Source organism: Heterodontus francisci, chromosome 26, assembly GCF_036365525.1.
Source record: "Heterodontus francisci isolate sHetFra1 chromosome 26, sHetFra1.hap1, whole genome shotgun sequence".
NCBI lineage: Eukaryota > Metazoa > Chordata > Chondrichthyes > Heterodontiformes > Heterodontidae > Heterodontus > Heterodontus francisci.
The window spans coordinates 46162046-46176528 of record NC_090396.1 but is presented as its reverse complement, the minus strand read 5'-3'; the positions used below and the strand labels follow the sequence as shown (position 1 = coordinate 46176528).

Here is a 14483-nt window from a genome sequence, read left to right as displayed (position 1 = left end):
TTGTTTTCTTTTGATTTTGACAGGCAAAAAAGCCCAAAACATATAAATTAAAAAATCTAAAAATAGCTATAATGTAATTGAGTTCCAACAATATTATGAACTATTAGAGTGAAGTTGAAATGTGTTGCCAATATTATCTGCATCCCACAATTAGATTACATCCTTGAACTCAATTCCCAATATCTAATATTTTACATAACGTGCACAATTCGTGCTTTTTAAATTAAGAATTACCACTTCTGTTCCTTACTGCTGTTTGGGGAGTTGCATTGCAACAGTGCTGTGAGCTATGGTGTTTACAAGAGAGTATTAACCTCCATTGTGACATCATTACTGCAGTATTATGAAGGAATAATTTGCCATAGGTTATAAGGAAGCTCTCTATACAGTGTATGTCATTACCTCTTGTCCCAAGTGAATAGCTAATTTCACTGCCCACGCTATCAACATGTGTGAACAAAGGGAACAACTTATATGTGTAATAGCAGACCAACATGTATTCACACAAAATGAACTCACTTAATGTTGAAACAAAATCTATTTGAATCAACAAGGACGTATTTAATGTTCAACCAAGAGCCACATACTGATGGAACAAACAATAATGGCAGATATTTCACACATTAGGATGATTTCAGGTGTTCTTTCACTCGTGAAAGACATTCTGAACTCCCTTGTGCCTGTGTATTTTAAAATATTTTTCATGAAAGAATTCCTTCACCTTGGATCACTGGTCTCATACTCTGCATATGTTACATTATCTTGACTCCTGGAAAATAATAACCCAGTCTAGTTGTAGAGTTCCAGGCTAGTTGCAAAATCATTTCTCTGTTAATGCGATTATATGGAATTTCTGATTTAGGTACAGCAATTTACTAAGTAATCCTAAATCAAGCCATAAGATGATCCTTATTCTTCCTGTTAATACTTGCCGCTTTGAGTAATCTATTACTTAAATTCACATGCTAAGTAGCCAAGGTTTGTAAAAGATTATTTTGCTAATATTTTTGTCATACCAGAGATGTTCTATTGTGACTCAGTTTCACTTGCAGAATGAAGAATAAAGCAGGCTGAAGTACAAATATAACCGATTTGTCATTCTTTTTGGGTCTACAGAAATTCTGATCTAAGCATAATCCAGCTTCAAGCATGAAATTTCCAGGGAAATAAAGAATACATTTCCAGCATTCAACTGGAATGCAAAACTATCTCAAAGGATATAAATGTACTGCATTGTTCTTCAAAAGTTTCTCTTGTAAATTCATCTCATTAACTGGCAGAAAAATCTTGCAGCACCCAAAGGGCTAGCCATCAAAAATATTTAACCTTAAAAATGCTTGGAATTTTGCACCAGCCCCAGATCACAGCAAGATATTTTGTCGCTTGGAAAGAAAATCCTACTGCCCAGTGATGTGAATATGATTGGGAAAGAAAGCTAATCAATAGTGAATGAGGAGGTGCCATCGTCAGGGATTTGAATGTGTCAAGATGCATTTAACTGTCGAGTGTTAAGGTGGCAAAATGGATCATTATTCAGAGATAGCCTCGCAGCCCCCAGTTCACTTTTAAGTCAGATTAGATCAATTAGCTTAGAGAACAGAACTCTACACTGTGTTGCACAGAAGGGCTGTGTATCAATTAACTGTATTTTCTGCTTTCTGTTGTTGGAATGGATAAGAGCCATCTCCAAAAGGTGCTAAATTCAATTTAAATTACTATTGATTACATTTCTTATCTTGTTAATAACGTTCTTACTTCCTCTTTACATAAAATTCTGTGCGCCCACTTTATCACCATTCCTGTCCTGGCGTATTTCTAGAAAACAGAAAACATATAAAGGCTGCATCTCGGGGAACCAGTGTTTTTTGGATTCCCACAGACTGAGTTGATGTCTTCAGTTAGGCCACTGGGAACAAAATGGAAACTTGATTCATAACTAGCATGATTAGATATACAGCACTGAAACAGGCCCTTCGGCCCACCGAGTCTGTGCTGAACATCAACCACCCATTTATACTAATCCTACACTAATCCCATATTCCTACCAAACATCCCCACCTATATCTACCATCCCTATATTTCCCTACCACCTACCTATACTAGTGACAATTTATAATGGCCAATTTACCTATCAACCTGCAAGTCTTTTGGCTTGTGGGAGGAAACCGGAGCACCCGGAGAAAACCCACGCAGACACAGGGAGAACTTGCAAACTCCACACAGGCAGTACCCGGAATCGAACCCGAGTCCCTGGAGCTGTGAGGCTGCGGTGCTAACCACTGCGCCACTGTGCCGCCCTATAATGGAAAACTGCACCAATGACAAAAGCAACTGCCAAGTGGATGCAATAGCAGACAGCAAACTCCTGTAAAAACCTCTCTTCATTGCTCAGGATAAGAATCTGACTCCCACCAAACAGCTACGTACTGCAGAATGGCTCAAATCAGAATCCAAGGGCTGGATTTTGTTCCCAGTCTGACGTCGGGTTTCATGACGGGGGTGCCAGAGAATCGGAGCGGCACCAGCCCAGGATTGCCAGGCCTGATCTGTCTGGCGGTGGGGAAGTTCCGTGGCCGCTCTACGATGGTACCCAAGTTTGCATATTTAAATTGCATGTTTGCATTAATTAAAATCTAACCTGCAGCGATCTAACTTTCAGTTCCCGATCTTCAGTGTGACATGCGGCACTCAGGCGCCTTCACTTTCCTGTCCAGGGAAAACTGGCGCCACCAAGGTGGAGAAAGGGTCAACTCTGCACTATGTTGTATATAGGGGGAGGAAGGGGTCAACTCTGCACTATGTTGTATATTGGGGGTGGGGGGGGGAAGGGGTCAACTCTGCACGATGTTGTATATGGGGGGGGAAGGGTCAACTCTGCACTATAGAGTCATAGAGTCATAGAGTTGTACAGCATAGAAACAGGCCCTTCGGCCCACCGCGTCCTTGCCGACCATAATGCCTATCTATACTAATCCCACCTGCCTGCACTAATTCCATATCCCTCTATGCCTTGCTCATTCAAGTACCTGTCCAGATGCCTCTTAAATGTTGCTACTGTTCCTGCTTCCACCACCTCCTCAGGCAGCTCATTCCAGATACCCACTATTCTTTGTGTGAAAAATTTACCCCTTTGATCCCCTTTAAACCTCCTCCCTCTCACCTTAAATCTATGCCCTCTAGTTTTACTCACCCCTACCATGGGAAACAGACTCTGGCTATCTACCCTATCTATGCCTCTCATAATTTTAAATACCTCCATCATGTCCCCTCTCAGTCTCCTTTGCTCCAGGGAAAACAGACCCAGCCTATCCAATCTTTCTTTATAACTCAAGCCCTCCAAACCAGGCAACATGCTTGTGAATCTTTTCTGCACCCTCTCTAGCTTAATCACATCTGTCCTGTAGTACGGCGACCAGCACTGCACACAGTACTCCAAATGTGGCCAAACCAACGTTATGTACAACTGTAACATGACGTCCCAAATCTTGTACTCAATGCCTCGGCCGATGAAGGCAAGCATGCCATACGCCTTCTTCACCACCCTGTCTACCAGCGTTGCCACTTTCAGGGAACTATGTACTTGCACCCCAAGGTCACTCTGCTCAAGAACACTCCCCAGGGCCCTGCCATTCACTGTATATGACCTGCCTTGGTTTAACTTCCCAAAATGCATTACTTCACACTTGTCTGCGTTAAATTCCATTTGCCAATCCCGTGCCCACTTTCCCAGTTGATCTATATCCTGTTGTAACCTTAGACAACCTTCTTCACTGTCCATTATACCACCAATTTTGGTGTCATCTGCAAACTTACTAATCATGCCCCCTACATTCACATCCAAGTCATTAATCTCAATGACAAACAACAGAGGGCCCAGCACCAATCCCTGCGGCACACCACTAGTCACCGGCCTCCAATCTCAAAAACAACCCTCCACTACCACCCTCTGCCTCCTGTCACCAAGCCAATTTTGTATCCAATTTGCTAGCTCACCCTGGATTCCATGTGTTCGAACCTTCTGGACCAGCCTACCATGCGGGACCTTGTCAAAGGCCTTGCTAAAGTCCATGTAGACAACGTCCATCGCCCTGCCCATGTTGTGTATGGGGGGAAGGGGCAACTCTGCACTATGTTGTATATGGGGGGATGGGGTCAACTCTGCACTATGTTGGATATGGGGGGAGGAAGGAGTCAACTCTGCACTATGTTGTGTACAGGGGGAAGGGGCAACTCTGCACTATGTTGTATATAGGGACGGGAAGGGGTCAACTCTGCACTATGTTGTGTACGGGGGGAAGGGGCAACTCTGCACTATGTTGTATATGGGGGGGGGGAAGGGGTCAACTCTGCACTATGTACTGTTTGGGAGGAAGGGGTGAACTCTACATTCTGTTGGGTATAGGCGGAAAGAGGTGAACTCTGCATTATGGTGTGTTCTTTGCAGGGCTGGCAGCCTTTAAAAAATGGCGTCATCACCTGCTCCTTCTACAGGTGATGCTGTGAACGGCATCGCCAAGGCCGTCCCTGCCATGTGATTGGGGGGAGTGGGGGGGGGTGCGGCTGCCATGCTTATGTAAAGTGCCTGCTGGACGCAAGATCGCAGCAGCATGGCAGTATGGGGCTCGTGCGTGACGGCTGCCATTTCCCTCACCCGCTACCACTCCCGGCGGCAGGATAACAACATCCATCTCCATATATGGAAAGTCATGGCTCATTGACACATTAGATTGGGAGATTCAGTGGCCTGGGCTATGATACAATCCTGCCTCATAAATACATTTACAAAATATATCAGTATCCAGTAGAGATTAAATGTTGTGATAATTGAATAACATGTAAGTAAGTTAAAACTTTGGCCGGCGTAGACATGATGGGCCAAGTGGCTTCTTTGTGTGCCGTAAACTTTCTATGATTCTGTAAGGTTAAGCAGAGAGGGAATTAAACAATGCATTGGGAATGAACTGGCATTTTGGATTGAATATGAACACAATAATATAGTACAGGGCATTGTGTGGGAATGTGGCATTTGGGAGACTGGGCAAAAGTCTGGTATTACACTGGGGAAATCTGGGGAAAAGTACATGATGTAAATATTATGGGAATGGAATTATGTGACAATGGTAAAATATTTATAACAGAATTACATGTTGATAAGACAACAGTATCATCACATGTAATACAGCATGAATTCTATTCCAGTTGTAGAAATTCCTTTGGATTATGGTAAGGGTTGTTTGAGTAATTTTCTATCATCATAATTGGGGTTATATTATTGTGTTGCTGTTGGCAGGCCTCAGTCATTACACCATTGTTAGGAGTGAGATGCACCCTGTGCAGTCTTTATCATTGCCATTCATAATGAGGGCTAATTAATTTATGCAAATGTGGGTTAATTCACTCTTATTAAGAAGTTTCAGGCAAATATTGCTATGCCAATGTCTCAATTTCATGAAATTTTGTATACAAATTAGTATCAATATTTATCTTGCTTTTTTAATTAAAGACTCATTTGCATGTTAATGAGGTCTAATTAGCACTAATTAAGAGCAGAACCTGAGAGAGAACAGACTGAGAATCAGAACAAGATGCAGCATTAGTCTTTGTAAAATGAGCACATATTCTTTTTACCTTGCTTTCTCTTATCCAGCAGCACATTCATATTTGGTACATGAACCAGCCCATTAGGGTGGTTTGATTTTTAATCATCATGTTCTTACAGGGCTAATGTGCGTTCAGTCACTTCTATAGTTTGGTGCGCCTTTTTGTTGAATGCTTGTGTGCGTGTCTGGTATTTGTCCTGGTGTGTTGTGACTCATTCGGCAAACCCAGCAGATTCAAAGTAGAAGCAGTATTGGAATGTCATCTGGTTAGCAACAGGGAAGTCACATTCACAGCAGGTACAGTACACAAACATTCTAGGACATTTTTAATTACTTATATTTTCAGCCCCTAGGATGAATCTGAAGCAACACATTAAAATGTATTTATTCTATTGCTACTGGGAAAAAAAAACCTTAACTTCTTGGCCTCCCAAGGAGGATGCAGCTGCAAAAACCACCGTTTTGTTTTAAGTACAGCAGTCGTTTAAAAACAATGAGACATTGGGGCTGTTTTTAGAAAGATGTAGGATCCTACAATAAATCATTTTAAATCTCAGCACAAAATGCTGCAGATTGTCATGTTGATGGAAACAAATTTATTGGGAACAAGAAGGCATTTCCTGCAGTTTCCAAAAGTAACATTTCAAATTGTTAAGCACTACTGATTTTCTTTGTTTTGAAAGGTGTTTAACGCCAGCATCATTGTTAATTTTTGCACCAGTGCTAATCTTTACATCAGCACCAAACACTACAGCAACACGAACTCATGCAGATACACAAGAATCTGCCACATCACATGCAGCATGAACGCTGCACCTTAGGGTTACAAGAGACAGGTGGAGTTGCAATGAATAGTTAAAACCTTTTTTATGTTTTGAAATGAGTGAGTGTACAATTTTTATGTTTTGAAATGAGTGAGCGTTATACAAAATACTAATGAAAAATATCACTTCAGTTCAGTCAGCAGGGCATCAGTCATTAACTCTTATTAGAGATGGGCTGCTTTCAAGATGTATACATTTCCCTCAGTCGTAGCACAGGATTTCCATGCTGTTATCAAGGGAGTGGGCACTTGAAGATGCTCATTGCAGTAATACAGCATTCAAAATCAGAAACAGCAGTTCTTTAGACATAGCTGGTGTTATTAGACAGCAGTCAGGAGGGGACATGGAGCTCATTTTTACCCTGTCTTTCCCAACATCACTAGCTGTAGCACCCCAAGTGCTACCATCGGTTGAGATTAGACTGGCACTATTGTGCTGCTGAACACAGTAAATCTTTGGTGCCATGGTGCTACAAATTATGGTTTACAGATGTTTCGACACAGTCAAATAAAACTGTGAACTTAACATGGCTTGGCCATGTGAGCCGCATGGAAGATGACAGGATCCCCAAGGACACATTGTACAGCGAGCTCGCCACTGGTATCAGACCCACCGGCTGTCCATGTCTCCACTTTAAAGAGGTCTGCAAACGCGACATGAAGTCCTGTAACATTGATCACAAGTCGTGGGAGTCAGTTGCCAGCGATCGCCAGAGCTGGCGGGCAGCCATAAAGATGGGGCTAAAGTGTGGCGAGTCGAAGAGACTTAGCAGTTGGCAGGAAAAAAGACAGAAGCGCAAGGGGAGAGCCAACTGTGTAACAGCCCCGACAAACAATATTTTCTGCAGCACCTGTGGAAGAGTCTGTCACTCTAGTATTGGCCTTTATAGCCACTCCAGGCGCTGCTCCACAAACCACTGACCACCTCCAGGCGCTTACCCATTGTCTCCCGAGACAAGGAGGCCAAAGAAGAAGAGAAGAAGACTTAACAATGGCATTGTGTCAGATAGAAGATTGGGAAAGAAACTGTTCCGTAGAATTAACAGGGGTGGTGGAGGGGGCTGTTAAACTTAAGGGTGGGGCTGTTAAAATTAAGGGTGGGCTGTTAAAGTTATGGGAGGGGGGCCAAAACTTAAGGATGGAGCAGTTAATGTTAAGGGAGGGTGTTAACTTAAGGGTGGGTTGTAGAAGTTGTGGGGTATGCTGTTAAATTAAAGGGAGGGAGGGTGCTGTTAAAATTAATATCTGCAGTATGTTATGTTAGTTCTGATTAGTCAGTGCTTACATCTGTATTTAATCAGTCTACATTTTGAGGACCTCAGAACTGGCTACCGAACACAAACAACCATATAAACCAGGTCATGGGCTGGGATTTTACATTGGGCACCTCATTGAGCTGCCAGCCAATCAGTGGGCCAGTCGCTCTTAGTCCCAGCAGAGCTACCGGGAGCGGTAGCCACTGCTGGGTCTACAGCTCAGCCGACTGCAGATGAAGACATGGAGCCGGGAGTTAAGATAAGTTTTGGTTGACTCACCAGGGGTAATCGGTCTGGCCCCGGCGAGGCAAGGGTGCTTGTTTGGGGGGAAAGGGAAGCGTTTTGGGTGTTGGGGGTGGGATCATCAGGCCCCCCACCCCCCCCTACCACCGGGACAATTGGCAGCTGCCTGGTATTCCCAGGTGGCTTCTCTGGGTCCTTGGCTGCCCGCTTGCCACGCGTAAAATCTGTGTGGACGCGGGCAAAGGCCCTTAAGTGCCTTGATTGGCTTGGGGCGGGCGGGCCACTTTTCAACCCCACTGCCCTATGTAAAGTGACGGCGGAGGAGGGATCGGCTCGGGAAGGCCTCCCAGAGCCTCCCGCTCCATTTTACTCCACCCTCCCCGCCATCGTCCCGCTCACTGGAGTGGCGTGAAATTCCGGCCATGGTTTCAAAAACATAGATTGAACAGATTACTGCTAAAGCAAGCAAAAATGGATGTTAAAACAAATAGCAAACTGTTTCATGCAGGTGATCATAAACATGTTTCTTTGCACTGTTGTGTTTATTTTCATTTTTATGCGTGTTTAATGCATAACAAATACAGCATAATAAGAACTGCTGAGCACATTTTTGATCATCTGAATTATTTCACAGGTGCAACATCTATTTTGCTAATGAAGCATTCACACAACCTGAAAGGGTTAAATGGTGCTCTGCAATATTAAAATAGAATGAACAGAGGCTGAATGAAGCAGAGCTGTATTTTTTTATTCTTTGATGGGATGGGGGCGCTGCTGGCAAGGCCAGCATTTGTTGCCGATCCCTAATTGCTGTTGGCAACTGACCATTTCAGAGGGCAGTTAATAGTCAACCACAATTGCTGTGGGCCTGGAGTCAAGTGTAGGCCAAACCAGGTGAGAAGAGCAGATTTCCTTCCCCGAAGGACATTAGTGACAATCGATGATGGTTTCATGCACTATTACTGAGGCTAGATTTCAATTCCAGATTTTTTTATTAATTAATTGAACTTGTTAATATCCCCAGGGCATTAGCCTGGACTTCTGGGTTACGAGTCTAGTGACATTACCACTACACCACCGTCTCCCCCCCCATCAAACATATAATATTAAAAAAATGGTTTATGCAATAGCAAGTCAAAGCATATGGTTATATCAGATTTTCCTATCTTGTTGATAAGTATTGAGGCATTTTTATTCCTCTCTTATAAATTCCTAAGACAAAAAAAATTGAAGTTTCTTAAAAAAAAAAGATGCATATGTAGTTTGTTGGTTCCTTCAAGATGGGGGCTATTTTTGGGGTGGATTCTCTGTTTCAAATATTCCTCCTTAGACTTCCCATAGATAGTTCCACTGCAGCATAAAGAACACAAGAGCGATTCAGGAAAGTTAAAAACAAATCCATTATGAATTATGTTCCACAGGGTGACCCTGTTAATAATAACACAACCAGCTTAATAAAAAGCAACATGTCTTGTTTATTGGGGACCTCAATTATGCCAGTCATCAGCTCCAAAACTTATGAAGAAGTAGAGCTAATTAAACAAGTATATTTATAGCAATCTCTGGAAATGAAATACACAGTTGTTTTAGAGAGTTTTTTGGGAGGTGTGTCTTGATGGCATTTTGCCAGTAATGTTTCTTCCACTTGAAGTCCCAAGTTCCAATCTGGCCCAGACCACAAAGATGAACATGGTGGCATGTTATAATATGATTGTTTCTTTGTTGATGCCTGAATTCAAATCTGGTCCAGAAGTGATGCAGGTCTCCATTCTTTGACAGGGATAACACAACTCATCAGAACATTGGACTTTCCAAGGTGCAGATGTTCTATTCTGATAGCTATTGGAGTTAGTATTGTGAAATACACTGTGAGAGCTTCAGTTTTAGCTCCCAGTTGATACAAGGCCACAGCACAAAACCATCTCCACAACTTGTAAAAGGAACATTTAAACAAAACCTGTCAAAATGGTTCTGCCATACGGAAAATATATTTGTAGATAGAATATCATCAAGAATATTGGTAAGAGATGAAGGGTGCAAAATTAGCAAGAAGGCATTTACAAGGATCAGTGGATTAAGTACTCCCAGCATCTGCCTGTCACATAATTGTTTAATTGACTGCTGACAGTGGTTATTGATTGATAAAATGAATTATCTCTGCTTCATCATGAGAAAACCCTGAATTTCAGTCCCCACCACTGCTCCCCAGAGAGATACACTTCCCCTCTTTTAACAGCACAATTTGCCCTTAGTAGGCAACTCAGCTCAGGTTCCATTCAGCATGCAGGGTTCGAAGAGAGCTTTAAGACTCTTTTGCTCAAACAATTATTTAAATTTTTTGTTGGGGTAGGTCTGTATTGAGGAAAACACTGCTTAAGACAGCACCCATCCAGAAGAGTCAAATAAATCAGAAGTATGGATAAGTTTTCTTAAAAACAAATAACAGTTCCAAACCGATATTTGTTCTCAATAGAAAAATTACCATTCAGCACTGTCAACAGATCAAAACCAATGTTGCATTCCCTTCTTAGTTAGTACTGGAATTGTATAATATTCTAATTTAGCCAGAATATTTATTTCATAAACATAAATATCTTTAACCTTTTCCACACAATAGAAAAACAGGTAATTGCAAACATTGCAAAATATTATAATACCACATAGCACTGATACAAGTTTTCTGTCATCATTGCTAAATTGACTGCATGTATGGTATGTTCAGTCCGATATAAAGTTATGATAAAACAAATCACAGCACAACAGTACCAACCTCTGCATTACTTGCGCAATGAAATTCCAGATATGTTTTACCCTCGTTGAAACAACCTGTTTTTATCTCCCTCGTTCGTTTTGTCTTTAAGAGTTTTATTCGGGGATGCTGCTTTCAGCACAAGCAGAGCGCGAACCATCACAATTCAACACTGCCAACCAACTATTACAGCCACATTGTCATTGTCAGTCAGTGAGATACAATATTGTGCAGATTGTGTGCCCACTTTATTCTACAAAACTGATCAATTTGATATTAAATTAATGCTGCTTCCACTGCATTGCAACAAAACTGGCAGGTGATCTGGTTCACTAATATTTCAAGGAGAGGACTCGCAAAGCAAATCTTTTATTGTTGAAAGGGTGATCTATGGACACCATATCTTTAGGTCTACAGTATAATTAGCTGATAAAAAAACTGACTATGAAAGATGTTTCCATTACCATTTAAAATGTTACAAGCAAAACCATTAGCAAATAGGATTACATGAAAGAGATGTAATGTGAAATATTTCCAATGCAAAAAACGCCTTGCCATTTTGTGCTCAAGGGGATGTGGGTCTGTGCAGAGAACAGGTAGGCCCAAGGCTCAATGGAAATTGGGCACCATTTACATGTGACCAATGAGCTGCAGATTGTTGCACATCCCCAGGCAGCTTGCCAGCAAAGTGGACATCAATATTGGGCTGCTGTCCAATATTCCAATAAATATTCAAATTTCTTTTTATTACTAGATAATTACGCCTCCTTAAACAGTGTTCAAATCACACGCAGCTTCCACAGTGCGGACTGCGACACCGACCACTCCCTGGTGTGCAGTAAGGTTAGACTCAGACCAAAGAAGTTGCATCATTCCAAGCAGAAGGGCCACCCGCGCATCAACACGAGCAGAATTTCTCATCCACAGCTGTTACAAAAATTTCTAAATTCACTTGTAACAGCCCTTCAAAACACTCCCACAGGAGATGCTGAGACCAAGTGGGCCCACATCAGAGACGCCATCTATGTGTCAGCTTTGACTACCTACGGCAAACGTGCGAAGAGGAATGCAGTCTGGTTTCAATCTCATATTGAAGAGCTGGAACCTGTCATAGCTGCTAAGCGCATTGCACTGTTGAACTACATGAAAGTCCCCAGTGAGTTAACATCTGTAGCACTTAAAGCAGCCAGAAGCACTGCACAAAGAACAGCCAGGCACTGCGCAAATGACGACTGGCAACACCTATGCAGTCATATTCAGCTGGCCTCCGACACCGGAAACATCAGAGGAATGTATGATGGCATTAAGAGAGCTTTTGGGCAAACCATCAAGAAGATCGCCCCCTTCAAATCTAAATCAGGGGACATAATCACTGACCAACGCAAGCAAATGGACCGCTGGGTTGAGCACTACCTAGAACTGTACTCGAGAATGTTGTCACTGAGACTGCCCTCAATGCAGCCCAGCCTCTACCAGTCATGGATGAGCTGGACGTACAGCCAACAAAATCGGAACTCAGTGATGCCATTGATTCTCTAGCCAGCGGAAAAACCCCTTGGAAGGACAGCATTACCCCTGAAATAATCAAGAGTGCCAAGCCTGCTATACTCTCAACACTACATGAACTGCTTTGCCTGTGCTGGGACGAGGGAACAGTACCTCAGGACATGCGCGATGCCAATATCATCACCCTCTATAAAAACAAAGGTGACCGCAGTGACTGCAACAACTACCGTGGAATCTCCCTGCTCAGCATAGTGGGGAAAGTCTTTGCTTGAGTCGCTTTAAACAGGCTCCAGAAGCTGGCCGAGCGCGTCTACCCTGAGGCACAGTGTGGCTTTCGTGCAGAGAGATCGACCATTGACATGCTGTTCTCCCTTCGTCAGATACAGGAGAAATGCCGCGAACAACAGATGCCCCTCTACATTGCTTTCATTGATCTTACCAAAGCCTTTGACCTCGTCAGCAGACGTGGTCTCTTCAGACTACTAGATAAGATTGGATGTCCACCAAAGCTACTAAGTATCATCACCTCATTCCATGACAATATGAAAGGCACAATTCAACATGGTGGCTCCTCATCAGACCCCTTTCCTATCCTGAGTGGCGTGAAACAGGGCTGTGTTCTCACACCCACACTTTTTGGGATTTTCTTCTCCCTGCTGCTCTCACATGCTTTCAAGTCTTCAGAAGAAAGAATTTTCCTCCACACAAGAGCAGGGGGCAGGTTGTTCAACCTTCCCCGTCTAAGAACGAAGTCCAAAGTACGGAAAGTCCTCATCAGGGAACTCCTCTTTGCTGACGATGCTGCTTTAACATCTCACACTGAAGAGTGTCTGCAGAGGCTCATCGACAAGTTTGCGGCTGCCTGCAATGAATTTGGCCTAAACATCAGACTCAAGAAAACAAACATCATGGGACAGGACGTCAGAAATGCTCCATCCATCAATATTGGCGACCACGCTCTGAAAGTGGTTCAAGAGTTCACCTACCTAGGCTCAACAATCACCAGCAACCTGTCTCTAGATGCAGAAATCAACAGCGCATGGGAAAGGCTTCCACTGCTATGTCCAGACTGGCCAAGAGAGTATGGGAAAATGGCGCACTGACACGGAACACAAAAGTCCGAGTGTATCAAGCCTGTGTCCTCAGTACCTTGCTCTATGGCAGCGAGGCCTGGACAACGTATGTCAGCCAAGAGCGACGTCTCAATTCATTCCATCTTCGCTGCCTCCGGAGAATACTTGGCATCAGGTGGCAGGACCGTATCTCCAACACAGAAGTCCTCGAGGCGGCCAACACCCCCAGCTTATACACACTACTGAGTCAGCGGCGCTTGAGATGGCTTGGCCATGTGAGCCGCATGGAAGATGGCAGGATCCCCAAAGACACATTGTACAGCGAGCTCGCCACTGGTATCAGACCCACCGGCTGTCCATGTCTCCGCTTTAAAGACGTCTGCAAACATGACATGAAGTCCTATGACATTGATCACAAGTCGTGGGAGTCAGTTGCCAGCGTTCGGCAGAGCTGGCGGGCAGCCATAAAGGCGGGGCTAAAGTGTGGCGAGTCGAAGAGACTTAGCAGTTGGCAGGAAAAAAGACAGAAGCGCAAGGGGAGAGCCAACTGTGTAACAGCCCCGACAAACAAATTTTTCTGCAGCACCTGTGGAAGAGCCTGTCACTCTAGAATTGGCCTTTATAGCCACTCCAGGCGCTGCTCCACACACCAATGACCACCTCCAGGCGCTTACCCATTGTCTCTCGAGATAAGGGGGCCAAAGAAGAATTACTACTTCTCTAAACTTTGTATTCAAGTACATTCCATATGCTTTTCTTAAGCCCAGTAGGGAACAATTACAATGTACTGTATGAAAACAATTGTTTCCTCACTTTTCATTCCTCATGCTGAGTAAAGTTTCAGGGTCGCTGTCAACTCTCCTGTGTCTAACCCAAAAAGCAATTCATTACCTATAAGCCAAGACAGTATCAAAAGGCTCTTCAGTCATGACAGACATTATAGCTGAGCCTAATCCTGTCTTAATCTTGTGCTGACATGTGTCATTTTCAGAGGAAATCATTAGGTAGCAATTAGGAGAAAGTAAAGGTCAGCCACTTTGTCTCTTCACTAGTTTAGGTACACAGGTAGCCGCTTGTAATGCTTAGGTCAGCTAACTCAACACAGATCCAGGAATCAAGTGCCTTCCTGCACTGCACAGTAAAGAGTCATCGGAGAGTCCATGCTTTTATTTTTACAAATTCCAAATATCAGTTTAATCAGAGAACCTTTCGTGTTAGCCTTCTATGAGTTTT

The 14483-nt window shown here is 43.3% G+C and overlaps 1 protein-coding gene across 14 annotated transcripts in view; it reads right to left on the bottom strand.

Moving 5' to 3' along the window:
* rbfox3a (RNA binding fox-1 homolog 3a) overlaps positions 1 to 14483 on the bottom strand; it is a 1511127-nt gene that overhangs the window by 456320 nt on the left and 1040324 nt on the right. The gene's annotated exons all lie outside the window — the stretch shown is intronic.